Here is a 16,021-nt window from a genome sequence, read left to right on the forward strand (position 1 = left end):
TTACAATTATCAGAGCTTTTAGATATGACTTGGCCAGTTTAGGTTCCCTTAGCTTCTGGCAGATCAAATTCAGGTCATCACTACCAACAAAAAACAATGAAACCAAAAATCCTTTGCATAGCAAAAAGTTATATGTTCCTGCTTTATTCATTGATAAGTTTCCAGTATCCAGAGAAGTTGCTGTAAACTGCTACGTCCTTTGGTCTGTAGGAAAGACAACGTTTTGTCAGAAGCAATTCTTCATTTTATTAGTGTAGTGGTGATTTACAGCTAGCTGAGCAAGTGTAGCGTTTATGATTATTTCAGTTCTCATTGCATAAGGTTACTGAAGTATAATTAATTTTAAAAATCCCAAGTCCAAATGATGATCCTCATTCTGCAGTAGAGCATGTGAATAACTGCTCAAAAGAATAGTCTGTTTGATATCCTTGAGACCTATATATACATGAGCAATTTTGCATGCAAAACCATTTGCAAATTAGAACTCAGTATTAATTAGTTCATGGGGGAAGGTACCCACCAGAAAACAGTGCTGCTTTGCCATAAATTATAAAAGTGAACACTTGTGTTAACTTGAAAAGGAACCACACAAAAGGGAAGGAGACATTTCAAGTGAGTGTAAACCAAGATTTGCCAATGGATCGCTAGTGTATTGTCATTTTTACCCCTCCTCTGCAAATACTTTTTTGAAAAGTTCTCTTTCAGCTTCCTTCAGCTTTTAAGCACATACCTGGGTGTTTGTGCCAGGCTCTTGTGGTGATGGCCTCCACCCTTGCAAGACCTCTCCCATTGCCCAGCCAGCAGATAAGCCCCACAGGTGGATGCGGCAAGGGACCAGCCTGCGACCTGCAGGAGCCAGCCCTGGCCCAGGAAAGCCTTCTGCTGGTCCCCCTTTGGCTTGGCATGGGACTACGAGTGCTGCCCATCTGTGTTATGGAATGCAAGAGCCCCGTGTGCTCCCTGAGGATGGAGGAGCTGGAGAAGGGCGAAGGGCTTGCAGCTGGGATCAAGGGCAGCTAAAACTGAGCTCCAGGACATAGGGAGAAACCAGGCAGAGCAGGGTTCGCCAGATGCCTCAGGCACGGCGGAGGGCCTGGCCATCACCAGCGCATCTGTGGGTCACCCACGGGTGACCGAGCCTGAGGTGGTGGGGTGCCACATGGGATGTCTCCATGCACATGCCGGAGCCTCGGGGAGGAGCGGGAGGCCACCAGCACTGCCCTCTCTTGCCCTCACTGGGGTGACTAAGGCGGCCAGACATAGAGCAGGGACTAGGTTGAAGCAGGTGAGAGAAGTAAAGGCAGAGAGGAGAGAGTGTGAAAACAGGTTTTCCTGGAAAAGCGAAGGAAATGTATCCATGGAAAAAAAAGAAAGAAAGAAAGAAAGAAAAACAGCTGTGCTAATTCTTATGCTTGTTTGATCATGTTCAGAGCCTCCTAAACTCCCATGGAAGGGAACGGTTTTGTTTCATGAGGGTGGTGCATACTGAGTGCGTGTCCATGTGATTTTTGTATTTGTACATTAAACATTTCCCCAAGATGTAATTCCTTCCCTCCTGCACTTGGAATAAAGTGACTTTACAAGAAGGACTGCCTCCAAACAGCAAGCAAAGGAGGGCTGTTGGGGCAAGATAGGGCAAATGTAAATGTGTCTGAGCTAGCTGCTCCACCCAGCCTCTCATCTTTATACGAAAAAAAAAAAGTTTCCAATAACTGAAACAGGCAAGGTCTGATCTGCACAGACCGTCTGCAGGCATCTGCCCAAGAAGCTGACGGTTGGCTGGTACATCCTCATCTGATTTATGTTGTGTGTGTGTTAAGCCTTAAATTGTTGAGTCTCTGGCTGGCTGCAGTGGTATTACTGGATGGTTGGTGTATGTTTTCAGCTCACAGAGCTGGCTCTGATACTGGGGTTGTTGGCGCTGAATCAATTCCAATCTCACACCTGTCTGAGACAATGAAGGCCTTGTTGCACACATCTCCACCAAAGGCTGTCATGCAACTTATTTTTCACATTTGAAGAAGAAGGAAAAAAAAATAAAGGGAGGACTGAGGAAATGCTGTCTCCTCACAAGACACGTTCCCCATGCTTGGATGCAGCATGCCCCTCTTTTCTTTATGGGAAAATATTATTTACCAAACAAAGCCAGTGGAGTGCTTGTGGAAAGTATAGCTTAATCCTGGCAGTTAAATGTGACTAAGGCTTGGTCTCCAGGGACTTATTCTGTAGGACCATGCCTGTGGATTAAGCAAGGGAGATAGGCACCTAGGTTGTCGCACTCTTACTGGAAACTTTACCTCCAGCTGTGTTAGCACTATTAATACCTTCTTATCAGTGTGCCTAGCACCTGTGCCATTTACCTAGCATTTTGGGGCTATTTCTTGAGATCTCAGAGGTTGTGAAAGGTGCTGGGCTCAGATGCCAGTGTGGCTGAGATCCTTTACTTCCTGGCACTGAAGCAGCTCAGCCTGGGTGGAGGACCAACCCGGCTCCAAACACCATTCAATCCCAAGTTGAAGGCAGGAGTCTGATCTTTGTCTTGGTCATCCATCTTCGCCCTTGTGGTCTCCCTTCATCCACTCTTCCTCCTCCAGTTCTGTTGCACATATGTCTTAGATGTGCATCCTCTGGAAACTGTAGTGTTTCAGAGCTTTTTCCTGCCCTTTCTGTTGCACCCTTCTTCCCACTGAGAGTGGGTGGCAGAGGGAGCCAGGGGCTGCAGACATGTCCCATGCAGGTTTTTTTCCATTTACGATGTTAATGGCAATTTTTCACCAACTCAGACAGGAGGCATGTGGCTGATCATTTCCTTGGAGCGGGAGTTTGCTCCCTACTGCTGAAACAGCCTGAAAATGCAGAGTGGCTGCTCCAGACCCTCCCCACATACCTGTTTGCCATGTATCAGCAAAGGCTAACTGAGCCTCCTGAGTCGGCAGAACTACTGCGGTGCTGTTAGTGACCAGGTCCACCTGTCCAGGTGAAAGATTGGTTGTGCAGTTCAGCGGCTTTCCCATGTCCTTTTTCTACGCTTTCTAGCCCAATCTCCTCCATTTTTGTCAGCACCATCACTGGTTGCATCGCCGGGGCTGTGCAGATGGGAGTGGGTAGATGGAGGGCTGGGTGGGAAGAGCGGCGTGAAATGCAACACAGCGTTGTGTTCTCGTTCCTCCTCATCTTGACTCTTACTGCAGTCTCCGTTCTTTGCCCCAAAACATCTTTCGAGGAGGAAAGTAGGAAGGAAGAAAGGAGACCGTGAGGCTCTGCAACCCTGCTTGTACCCAGTGAGTTTTGAAAGGTGCAGAATTAGACCAAAAGACAGCTCTGCAGCCAATGTAAGTTGGCCTTGCTCTACTAAGTAGGCCAGCTGACAATCTGCCCTTGTGCCTTGTCGGGGTGGTCTTCAGCATAAAAATAAATGATTAACTATGTAATGAGTGAATATAAAGGCAGATGGTAAAGTATACTTCTGTTGGTACTTGCATGCCTTTGTTTAAGAATACAGAGAAAGGCCCTGCGGTGATGAAATGCAGACGGGAGTATGATGTTATCTTGCACCTATAAACCTTGCTCTGAGTCCACTGGTGGCCACTATCCAGAACTGCTGAGTTCAGACACACTGGCTTGTACTAAGTAGAAATGGTGCTTTCAGTCGTCAGTAAACAGCATTTTTGCCGCAGGGTCCAAATCCTTCAAACATTTGCCTAGGTAATTGTCTGTTTTTACCTTCTAGTGTCTCATCATCAGCTTATCTGTAAGTTCAGACTGGCTAAGTGAGCATGTGAGTATGGGGGAAGAGCTGCTGGAGGACGGGGGAATAAACCATTTCATATTTAATTCACTGGCAGGAGAGACTAATGTGAGTGCAGCTAAGCAATCATTTTAGGATCACGTTGGGGAAAAAATGAGTAATACAGCATATTAATTTAAACAGATTAAAGAGCTGCACAAATAAATGAAGGGGTTTTTTGTTTGTTTCTCTGGCAGTCCCAAAATATCAACAACTGCAAAACAACAGCAAATATATAATTTCTGGTTGAATTTAAATGAATTGTTTCAAAATGTTGCCGATTTTTAAAATTGTGAAAATGTAGACATAAAAAAATATTTCAATTAGGGCAATTTCTGAAGTTCTTTTTTCCCCCGACCAAGCCAACAATCTATAACCTACAATAACCTTGTTTCTTGCCATCGCATTGGGTTTTTACATTAAATGTAAATGCCTTGTTTGGTCTTACTCTTATTCTTACTCAAATAATTATTTAATATTTGCTTACATATCATGATTATGTTTAGCTTTGAGATAGTTTCTTAAATGGGAAAAAGTTCCTCTTGCTTATAATGATAACTTGTGATCTTACTCTCCATGCCACAGTTGTCTAAAACTGCTCAGTTCAGCACATTCAGTGGAGTTTATCTGTGTTTAGCTAAGCTTCTAAAAAGGTTTTGATGTGTCAGTGTTTCATAGGTTCATAACTGCTAACAGAAAACAATAATTTTACATGATATTTCTGAGGAGACAGGCCAGTCACAGGGTGTAATTTGAAAAGAGATTATAGCAAGCTAGACTTTTCAAGCCATTCAGAAGTGTTTAGTATATTAATTTTTAATATGTTTAATACAGAAAGTGAAACAAAACTGCTATTTGTATAAAACATCACACATTTCCTATTCCAAAAAGAAATCTTCCTCAGTCTGGCAACACAACAGCTGTTTGTTGGTTAATACTGGGAATTACCTTATTTCTTCCACACTGGCACATTTTGCAACATTTGACATGTGTTGACACTTCTTTTCTATACTGGATTACAATTTTCCTTCAACGCTGTTATTCCTTACTCCACCCATTCTGGTAGCACCTACCTGCACACAAACCAGAAATTATGATTGGGACGTAGGTACACAAAATCTGGGGCCGCAGCGCACGTTTCCGAGCAGCCTGGTTGTCCTGGGTCCCCTGCAGGAAGAGCTCCGGGAGAAGGGGCAGGGAGGTGTACAGGAGCTGGGGCATCAGCAGGCTCCCCCCGGGTTTCCTCCGGGCACCGCTGCCCTGATGGGTGCCACAGGCATATCCTCCCTGTTCGGGGCAGACCTGTCCCCGACCGCCCTGATGGAGAGTGTGTGCCCAGGGCGTTGCTGGCTGAGCCCTGCATGTTCAAAGCCCTGCGCTTGCTTATTCAGGGGTCTCATTTTTAGCACCTTGCTTTGGAAGGACTACCGAGGGGCTTCAGCCCTGCAACAGCTTCTGTGTGTGTTGATTGGCTGAGCCTCTGCTTGGCATCTTCAGTAGCACTAAAGAGAGAAGCACTTTTAACTTCAAAGCTCATGCTACATGTATCTTTTGCCCTTCAGATTTAGATCTAGCTTGCCCTGAAATCAATCAGTATAACATTTAAATATGGCCAGCAGAGCGAACACGCAAGCGGAGCTGGACCTAGTGCATGTCTTGAGCACTCCTGCTCCCACAGCTGTGGCAAAGGGTTGAACAAGGAGATGAGTCTTTACCTTCCTTTTAATCCTTCTTCCTCTGGCTGTACTCCTCCAGCCTCTCTGATTCAGGGGGGAGTCAGGGGAGATGTCCTGCTGCCACCCGCCGGGGCCATAGGTGGGGTGGAATCGGTGATGGCCGCAGCGCAGCAGGATGCTGCATTCCTCGGCTACACAGCAAGTGCCAAGGGATTTCGTAAAGGAAGCAAAGCGTTTCTTAAACGGTATTTTAAATGTATTTCTGGACTGAATGCCCCTGACAACCCAGTGAGTTGGGGCTTTCAGCACATACTTCTGGGCTTGACTCATTTTCCATTTCGGTTTTGCAGATCTCCTCAAAACCAGCTTGACAGTTTAGAGGAGCAGATCATTTAAGAGAGTTTTCAACAAGTCTGTTTTAGTTTAGTACTCTAATGAGCAACAGTTTCTCAGTTACCTCCTTTTCAAAAAAATCCATGCATCGTTCTAAGTCAAACTGACTTTACAAATACATGTTCACGTGAAGAAGACCTTACTTCACCTTGTAAATCAAAGCTGCACTCTGGAGAGAGGTTTCATACCACTGGGCTCAGTATCATTTTTCTCAAGGTCACCTCAGTTGTTAAAGTATGAAGGTTGCATTTGATATGTCACTTACTTTCTCTAAGTCAATAAAATGAACCAGTGTGTCTTTAGATCATCAGAGATCTGCTTATTACCAAAAGTTGTTTTAATCCTGATTTGTGTTGGAATTTAAAAGAATCCAAGCAGATTTCATTTGCCATCCTGAATAGGGGTTTGGAGGGTGATAATCCGCTGTGTGTGCAGAGTGCCCCTGGATGAATTCTACTTTATTAGTTTATAGGCTTTCTTCTGAGCACTTGGGATGAGATCATGAAAGTGTAAATGGCTGTTATCTTCAAAGGCCTCTTTTATACTGACAAAACTCCACCTTACCGACTCATATTAATAATCTATTGCAATCCTAATTAGTTCACATCAAGGTCAGTGTTTCGTGGTGGATAAAATGAATGTAAGCTCCAGAGAGCGAGTTTTTTCTTCCACTACTTTCATGTTGAAAAAGAGGAGGGAGCACTGAAAGTGTAAAAGAAGAGATTGATGAGGACTTTTTGTTTATCTGTAGGCTAAAGACCTTTAATATGGAGTAATTAGTTCACATCATCAGGAGCAACCTGTAACATACCTGAGGCCACGGTGTAGTCATCCCTTTATCACCGTGTCTCCCAGTGGACTGCAGAGACTTCCTCATTCAACTCTGCTCTTTTTTTTATGGTGTTGGTTTTCCAGTGGGAATCATCCATCCAAGGAACTTTCAGCCTCATATTTAATTGTCTTGAAATGTAGACACAAAGCTAGGAAATGCTTCACTGTGACATGAACTCATGACTGCCTTCTTGAACATTCTAAGGCAGAGTCCCACTCAGGCAATGGCTCTGGGGCTGGGCACCAGGGTGTCTGCAATCCCCTCCCAGGACCAGCAGGGTCAGGTCCAGCCCCCAGGCATGGAGGGTATTGCCCTAGAGAGGAAGATGCAGGTAATCCTATGTCTGCAAACAGTGACTCAGTGTGACTTCCAGGTCCTGGCCCAGGAGGTATCTCTCCACTTCCTTTGGTCTTGCTCCACCCCATGAAAGAGAAACTTTGGAGGTGTAACCAGGCTGGGATTCATTTCACCTAACTTTAGACATCCATGTTTTGTGTGTCTGACACAGCCATCTGGTATCTTTGCGATCAGGGAGAGAAACAGCTGTTCATTGGGTGTGATTCACCTGCCTGGCTTGGCCTAGATGTCTGCCTTAGGATGAAATGACTTGCACCCCACAAGGGTCTGTTTTACCCTGTTGGCAATAAAGTCTAGAGTCTAGACAAGTAGCTCAGAGGTAGACACCTGCATTGTAGATCTCTCAGGTGGGTTGAATCCTCCCCCAAGAGCCAGGACACCAGGAGACAGCATTACACTTGGTACACAATTAGCACCCTAGTTCTTCGTCTGTGTTTCCAGGGCATGATGTATCTGCCCAAGGCAGGCTGAAAGCAGCTGCTCTCACCAGCAGCAAGATACTGAGATGGGCTAATTGACCTGCTTCTCAGTGAGCATTGTACCCCACCTGAGCCCTACACTTCAGGTAGACTGCTTTCAAGATGTGAGCTAACTAGGACAAAGCGGATACATCTCCCCCAAGCTGTTTTTACAGGTGAACTTTCCCTGCCGGGGTGACATCAGGTAATTCGCTTGTGCTCTGACTCAGCCAAGCACTGAGCTCTGTGCCCTGAGTGCTCTGCTGAACTAGAGCCTTGCTTTCTGCATGCATCAGTTCTCCGTCTGCTAAAATGAGGATTGCAATAATACCCTTCCTCAGGGGGCAGTGTGAGGATCAAGGAATTAATTATCTGGGAGGCAATCACATGCTAGTGTGGTTCAGGGAAAGGCGAAGAGCAGAGCAGTAGCTGGGACCTAGAGCAGCAGAAGTGAGAAGCTGGGGAGGAGACAAGTGGGACAGGAACAGAGGTGCTCTGTTATCTGGCAGAGTTTGTCATATGGAGTGTGGCAGCAGGTCAGGGGAAGCTGCCACAGTCCCCATGCAATGCCCCTCCAGACTTGGAGAGATGTGATTTCTAGGTGTGGACTTACCGAGATGGACAAGGGAGCGGTAACAGCCCCAATAGATCCCACCCGTAGTCCCTGTGCAGGTCACCATAGATCATACGCCCTCCCAGCAGCAGCACACAACCTGCTCTCTCCCTCGCGCCTCTGAAGCTAGAGGAAACCGCAGTGCCATGCAGCAAGTAGACAAGTGTATGTGCGTGTACACGTGTGTATGCGCATGTACACACGTGTACGTGCTTGTACTGGCATCCTTCTGCCCGAGCCACGGGGCTCTTCGCATCGCACCACCTCCCATGCTGGGCACAATGGGACGCAGGGTGAAGTCTGCTCACCGCCGACATCCGCGTGGTATCTGTGCCTGATTTCCTCACTGTTTCAGTTTGTGCTTTAGCAGCACGCTTAGAGATAGGGGAGAACACTGCAGCGGCATTGAGTCTGGCGGCATGTCTCCTCCAGGGGAGCCAAAAGAGTGGAAGGTCAAGGTTGAATTCTTTTACTTCATTCCTCGTTGATGCGGAGAGGGAGGGAAGAGGAGGACGGGTGGTGGAATGGAGTCTCCCTCTTGAACAAATAACTGCAGCTCTCCAGGGTGACTCATACCTCCAAAGACAAAGAACAATGCATCCTTAATTTGCAAAACTCAGCTTTCCAACTTCTGCGTGTCACTGGCACCCAGAGACTTTGCAGTTTGCCCGTAATGCCATCATGTTCTTCAAAGCAGCAGTGACGCCAGCCCAGAAGGAGTGTGCTTACTCAGGAGGAGAGATGGTTTATACTTCATTTGAGCAGCTTATGTACTAACCTGCTAGGGCAGCACATAACGTTGATTGTGAAATCAGAGTTTTCACAGTTCGGTATTTGGAGTTGTCTGCACTTCCTGATTCTGGCACCAAGTTAGCATTGAGACCTGAGAGGTTTTTTAGGGGACCCCCACCCCATAGCGAGTTGCATTACTAAAATTGTTTCTTCATGGCGCAGTGTGCATATATGGTTCTGCTAGTCTAGGCAGCTCATTCAGGCAGCTTTAAACTTGAAGGAATACATACTTCTGCTCCTTCTATCCCCAAAATATACACAACTAGAACAGGTGCTTTCTCCTGCTGCCTTTGATATCATCTCCAGGTATCTTACTATCATTGGAGCACTGACTTTCTTGACATGGACATGAAGAGAGTGAAGGAAATTCAGACAAACCGTTAGGATGCACTCATTTGGTTTTCTCCCTTGCCTGCCATCTATTTCTAAAGAAAAGCTAGCAAAAAATCTTCATATAAGACTTCCAGTCTTTCACTACATTCAGCACTGGAGGACTGATATCCTCAAAGGCACTGGCAGATTTGCATCACTGTCGTCCTCAAGACCCTTTCTAGTGCAGCGCTGAAAAGAAACGAGCTAACACAGAAGATGAGTCGGGGGTAGATGATGCACAGAAACTGAATGCAAAGTACTGAATGAACAGTAGAAATGGTGCTCTGCACCCCAGCACCTAATCACACCACTCTGTGGTTTTCCATGGTCTTCTTTACTATACACTCAATCCTTCTCAGGGCCTGGGTGCCCTCCTGTATGTCCATGCAGCACCTAGCATGCTTTGGGAAGTTCTGCATCAACTCTAAGCACTGCAGCTAGAACAAACACCCTCAGCAACTGTTTTTTGAAAGGTTTCTGCTTGAGGCTGATATTCTTCTTCTTTATTCTCAAGAGTGTGATGCCTCAGTGTGGAGAAACTCCCTCATTCTCCTATCCCACAGGAGGTTTTTTAGAGGCTCAAATGCCTCTAGAACTTCTCCAGCCTTTGCAATACTCCACAAAACCACAGTAATATTGAAATAAAATGAAAGCAAACATTGAGGCAGGAGGTCGCTGCCAAAGATCTCTCTTCCAGAAAATAGCTGGGGATTTGGGTGGCTCTTCCACCCCACCCACCCCCCCACCTTAAAAATTTCCAGACACGCGACATATCTGTCACTGTCGTTCTCAACCAGAATAAGTCCTGTCACCTGTTAGCAATCTAAAAGGGGGTTTTCAGGGCCATGGAGAGGAGTGAATGCTCATCTCCTATAAATTTCCAGTGGAAATTAGAAGGCTTGGAAAAACTTTCCCTGGGGGCAAATCAGAGCTCGCACCCACCTCTGTGAAACCTGCAAGTCTCCCAGCTGTTGCGCTGGGAGGTGGCTCTGTGGTGTGACAGTGGTTTCCACAGCCTGGCACACGGAGGGAAACCACCCTGCAGGGTGAAGTAGCTGCTGGTGGAATTTTACAGTTTGCTCTGTAATTTTCCAGCTCCTCATGTTCCAGCACTGAGAGGTACGAGAATACCAGCCTTGTGCGGCTGCTGCCACTGCCAGTGATGAACTTGTCCTTTGGAAAGTCCCCCTTATTTAAGCTACTGACTAATTCTTTCAGCTGCCGGGAGATGACACACCTTTTCACGGTGCTGCATTAGGCTGAGGATTTGCTGGGTCCCGAGTGAGGGAGGGAGATTGAGTCATGTCAGATGCCTTGCTTCAGAGAGAGACTAGGTCAGACTCATGCAGGACCTTATCATGGTCCCTTGTGCTTCTCACACCTTCACCTGAAGCTCCTGGGGCTAGACGGTAATGCGAGAAAGCAAGCGGGAAGAAGAGGCAGAGACAGGCACATAAGAGATTTTGGCAAAGGGGGGAAGGAGGAAAGACTAAATTGAAGTTTTCAGGCAGGCGGCATCTTTCTCCTGAGCACAAAACTACACAGAGTATTTCTGCGCTCATAGTCCGTTTCCTCTATTAAGCAAGACACCTCTCTGAATGAACAAGTCTAATCAAGACCATTCCTGCCTTACACTCCAAGGAAGGGAAAGTCACACTATAAAAACCGTTTCCCTTTGGAAAGATTAGCAAATCAGACTGGGAGGGCGGGGGGGACACGGACAAATCCCAGACTCAGAAAAGCCTTTCAAAGCAGTTAAGGATCCGACTCTCTCCTTCTCTGCCTCTGAGTCTGACACCAGTAAACTAATCCCAGCTTTCATTCACCCCATGTCTTCTGCCAGTTGCTGCCTTTCAAGTGCTTGCCAGGATGGTGGAGGAATTGCAAACCTCGGTGCTATGCGACTTTCGGGGTTTGTTGCGTATGACTGACAGAAATTTTTGCAACTTGAGAAAAAAAGTCTGGCAACAGCAGCGGCTATTTCGCAATTCATCTTCATCTCGCTATGCCGAGGATGGGGGATCGCTATGACATAGATAGTGGCTAATTAGCTGCTCAGTACTTGGGGCTGACTCCTTTGTCTCCCCTGACCCTGGCTTGGGAAAAATCACTTCTAGAAGGCAGTTTGTTCAGGTAATTATAGTTTGAAGCAGGCAGGTGTCATTTCTGAGGCGGAGGGGCGAGGGAGGAGAGAGGACGCGCAGGCAGTCCATGTGCAAGTGCAGCCCGGCAGAAAGGGGAAGGTGGAAAGGCGGGCAGCCTGGCTGAGTCAAAGGCATACCTGCTCCCTCCCGGGCCGCTGCCGGCTCCGCCGCCATCCCGCCTCGCGCCACGGCGTACTGACTCACATCCTGCTGCTCCTTTCTGAAGCTTCCAGGAACATGCTGTATCATACTGAGATTTGGCCACGCAGCGCCTCTTGGCTGGGAGCAGGCAGCAATGTCTGACCTGCAGTGACACACGGAGAGCCGTCTCCCTCTGCGCTCCAAGGGCGTAAAACAGATTCAGAGGTGCGCGGGATCCAGCCCAGCGCAAGCCAGGCACATCCACATAAGCATTTTTCCTTTCGGCTCATAGGTGCAGTGGGACCTGTTATCTGATTTGAATTCGAAGCTTAAAGCTTTTAATATGGCTAAAAAGAATTATTTTCTGATCAGAATATAAAATCTTGCGGGGGCTTTTTTTTAGGCAGCCTGGTATGGATTGTTATATTTGTTATATAGAAATGATGAGCTGATAGACATTTTTGCTGTCATCTCAAGCAACATCCTGACCTGGTACTATGAATCACCGCGGTCCCACTGAAACTTGCTGATTTATACCTTCCGAGTGCCGGAGAGCATCACAGCATTTTCTTCTGGAGGGAGAGGGAGGTGTTGTTTTACATTTTAAAGCATGTGCCCCCTCTGAAAAAGAATCACATAGAAATAGCATCCCAGGACTTCATGTTTATTATGTCCCAGTGATTTCTATGTCCTGTATGCTCAGGATCAGTTTTACAGACAAAAGGATGTTCTGTGCGAGCTCAGGAGGTATGCTGTGGTTTTGACTGAGGTCTTGACCAATCACCTTGTGCTCTGAGCCCGAAGGGAGTTCTTCTCTTTTTGTACTTGACTATCCGTAACAACTTTGGAAGCCAAAATATGCCCTGTGTCACACTAGGACAACTCCATTGCCTGGCAGGTGTTTGTTTGCCCTGCTTAACCGTGCCGGTTCTGCTGAGCAAGGGTATCATCTCCGGGTCTGGGCGTATACATCTCTCCCGTGCATCCGTGCTCTTGGATAACCACGGAGGCCAGAGCTGCTCCTAAGAGCAGCGATGCTACTTCTGCGTGGTGACTGCGCGGAGCAGCGCTGCAGTCAGGCAGCACTGGCGGCGTCCCGGGCGGGAATGACGAACAGGCGTTCACAAAGGTCGTCTGAAGGGCTGTGACAGCTCCGGGAACATTCATGCTCGGGCTGGTTATTTTACAGCGGGTCTCGAAGGCAGCCGGGCCGCCGCGCTCTCCGCCCGGCGCTGGGAGCCCGGCAGCCGCCGGCCGGCCCCGGGGCGCTCCGGGACGCGGAGCCGGCCGCCGCCTTCTGCAAGGTCTCCACTGCCACCTACTGATAAGGCTGCTGCCCCCGGCATCGCTCGGCGAAAGGAGCGACCGACCGCCCTCCGCCTCCTTCGGGGTAGGCTTTTCGTTTTCCACGGCGAAAACGGCTGGAAAAATGCGAAATACAGGGACCGGGGGGAGCGTCACGAAAAGGGGAGACCGGCTTTTTTTTTTTTTTTTTTTCTTTTTCGCCGAGTCTCTAACCAAAGCTTGTTTCATGAAGCTATTAAACATTATGCAACGTTTGTACGGCTTAATTACAACTTTTTAAAACAAGCCGAACGCAACCTTTTCGTGGCAATAAAACATGACGAGGCATGAAAGATGGTTCAATACTTTCGGCTTAATGGCTTGTTAGGCATGAGGCTAGAGGCCGAGAGCTCGTGACTATGCAGCAAGGTGTGAATTATTGCACCATAATTCTCGCCCTGGAGTGTTTTATTGCAATTAATAACTGTTTTCATGTTTTAAATACATTTTCTCACACCATAAAAAGCAGAAATGGAAAGTACTTGCTAATGGGAGAAATACTGGGAGGACTGGGCACAGATCACCGACTGGAGCAACTTCCTTGGTTTTGTGCTATTTTGATCTGCTTTTAAATGATTTTGGAATCCTCTTTGGCTTTAGAACTGTGTGGACCCAAAGCCCTGTTACTTCCCTTTGTTGAAGTCGCTATCCCTGCAAATCTCTTCACAGATAGTCTGAGTTGGCAAGCAACTCCCCTTTATTTGCAGCATATTTTCACTAAATTAACTTCAGCCACACAAAGCCACACATTCAGTTCTCTACGCCAAGCTACTAACTTCTGAGATGTGCACCTCTGTATTTTGAAAGCAGAAAAGAGATGGATTCGGAAAGAGTTTGTTGCCTTTTTGTGTAGCCTAGTCCTGTGGCAAATTTGAACCCATTCCAGTTTAATTTCAGGTAACCTGAAAGCTGAAGAAAAGCAGATATCACAAAAATAAAATGCTGTTTGAGGCCCCTGATCCAGATCCTACTGAAGCTGCTGGAAATGCAAACCTTGCCTTTACTGGGAGCTGAATCTGCCTCTTGATACTGAAATGGTGCCATAAAAATGCTATTACAGTGATACTTTTCTCCACTTGTTATTAAAAAACTGTGAAGGTGATGCCTGCGGTTAGTCAGCACAAGCTGCTTTAATATATGTATATAATATAATATAATGCACTATATTAACATCACTGAATAGATTGCAACTTGTTAACCAGTCTGATGTCAAAAAGCCAATCTTTAAGAGCAAATACAGGGATTGGGAATACAGGTACCAAGATGGAAAATTGATTGGTAGTTTGAACTTTCACTTAAGAAAGACTTAATGGGATGAGGAGATTAATAATGGGGGTCTCTTGGGCTGTCTGTCACTGTTTCAAGTACCCCAGAGGTCAGTAATAACAGCAAATGGATGAGGCAGGTCAGATATACCTTGGTAGTCTCTTTCTGGATGTTACTAGACACGTACTTGGTCCATTATCTGATTTCTAGTCAGGACACAGCACAAAGCTAATTCTAGTAGCACTAAAAGAAAGAAACTATATTTCAATTTAGTCTTGTCAGTGTTTAGTAAATCTGTGACAAGGTCTTGCTTCCTCTTCTGCCACTGTGGTGGCTGCTGCGGCTTTTTCTGCATCTTCTTACTGTTGTTCATGTGTTTATTGCACTTGGGGCTGTTTTATGGACCAGGATCCCATGCGTGCTGGGCAAGGTACAGGGCAAAACGACGTCTCTTGTCCTGAAGAGCCAGCAATGTAAGAAACAGGAGAAAAGTGGCAGACAGAGCTGCCCCACCACACAATGACAGTTTGTAGCAGGAGAAAACAGGCAGTACATTCTCTCCTTTCAGCCTGAAAAACAAGGATGGGTGGCAGCACCCCCTTCACACATACCCAGATCACTCTGAAGACAGACTTTTCCCCTCTTCTCTGCAGTGCTAAGACCTAAGGACAGAGCACCTGGAAGCAGGTGATAAGACATTTCCAGCCAAAGGGGTTCAGTGGCTTCTGCAGCGACAGTGTTGATCAGAGCCCTTGAGAGAGAGGTGACAGAGGGCAGGCTCTGTCACCTCTGGCGTCAGCCTTGGCAGAGCACATGGAGGGCTCCCCGGGCAGGAGGACTAGCCGAGGGAGTTTCCATCCCTGGGCTGGGAGCCCTCCAGCGCACATATCATGATTCTAGTACTCGGCCGCATTGCTGAACTGAAATCAATGGGATTGCATGCTGAAATAAGGGAGTAATGATTTAATTAACCCCATTTTAGAACTGAAACGCACAGTGTCGTACCATTACAAGACTTGCTCTGCCGATGCTTTGTGGTATTTATCCTAACGTTACCCCTGGAGACTGAATTCCCTCATCTGTCTCCCTGTCATCTTTAATAAACACTGACCATACATTAACAATGAGATGATGTTGTAATTCAGAATAAGACAGGCTTTGTGCCTTTGTGTCTTTTTGTTTGCTTCTACTGAAGTCCATTTAATCCAATTGGATGTTGATTTTAAAACAACATGAGTCAACTGAATTTATTTTTAAGGTAGTCTGCCTGAAAAAGAATTAAATATTAATAATATCTGAATTTGAGTATGTTACTCAGCAGAAAAATCTTTACAAGACTTTAGTTTATTCTGCAAGTGACTTCACTAGTTATTTTTTAAAAGCTTGGAGTTTTGTATAAATATTCCCTTCTAAACAGATGAAACAAACAAAATGTAAAACTCATCTCCATAAAGCACAACAAAATAATAATTTCCAGATGGGTTTTCTGATGGAAGATCAAAGTCCTTCATCTCAGACTTGGGAAATTTCCCTTCCATGCTGATATCAGTTTTATCTGAATGCAGTTCATCCAACATTTGCTTTTTTCAAAAAGGCCATTAGCTAGACGAAGCTGCAGGACAATGCTCTTAGAGCTGAAGAAAATAAAAAAGATTTTACTAAAAACAGTAAAAAAATTTCTGGGTAGGTAAGGGGGGGAGGAATCTTTCTCACTTTGATTTATACAAAAATTAGACATTTCTATACACTGAAAAATGCCAGCTTCCTATGCAATGATGAAATAAGCAGAAAGGAGTTGTTTCTGCATTGGTGCAGCTGGTTTGGACAAACTCCCTGCTGTGCATCT

At 46.2% G+C, this 16,021-nt stretch overlaps 1 protein-coding gene across 3 annotated transcripts in view; it reads left to right on the forward strand.

Moving 5' to 3' along the window:
* Positions 1 to 16,021, forward strand: part of RUNX1 (RUNX family transcription factor 1) — a 72,880-nt gene that overhangs the window by 51,400 nt on the left and 5,459 nt on the right. The window lies entirely within an intron of this gene.

The sequence above is a fragment of the Gymnogyps californianus genome, chromosome 1 (genome assembly GCF_018139145.2).
Source record: "Gymnogyps californianus isolate 813 chromosome 1, ASM1813914v2, whole genome shotgun sequence".
NCBI lineage: Eukaryota > Metazoa > Chordata > Aves > Accipitriformes > Cathartidae > Gymnogyps > Gymnogyps californianus.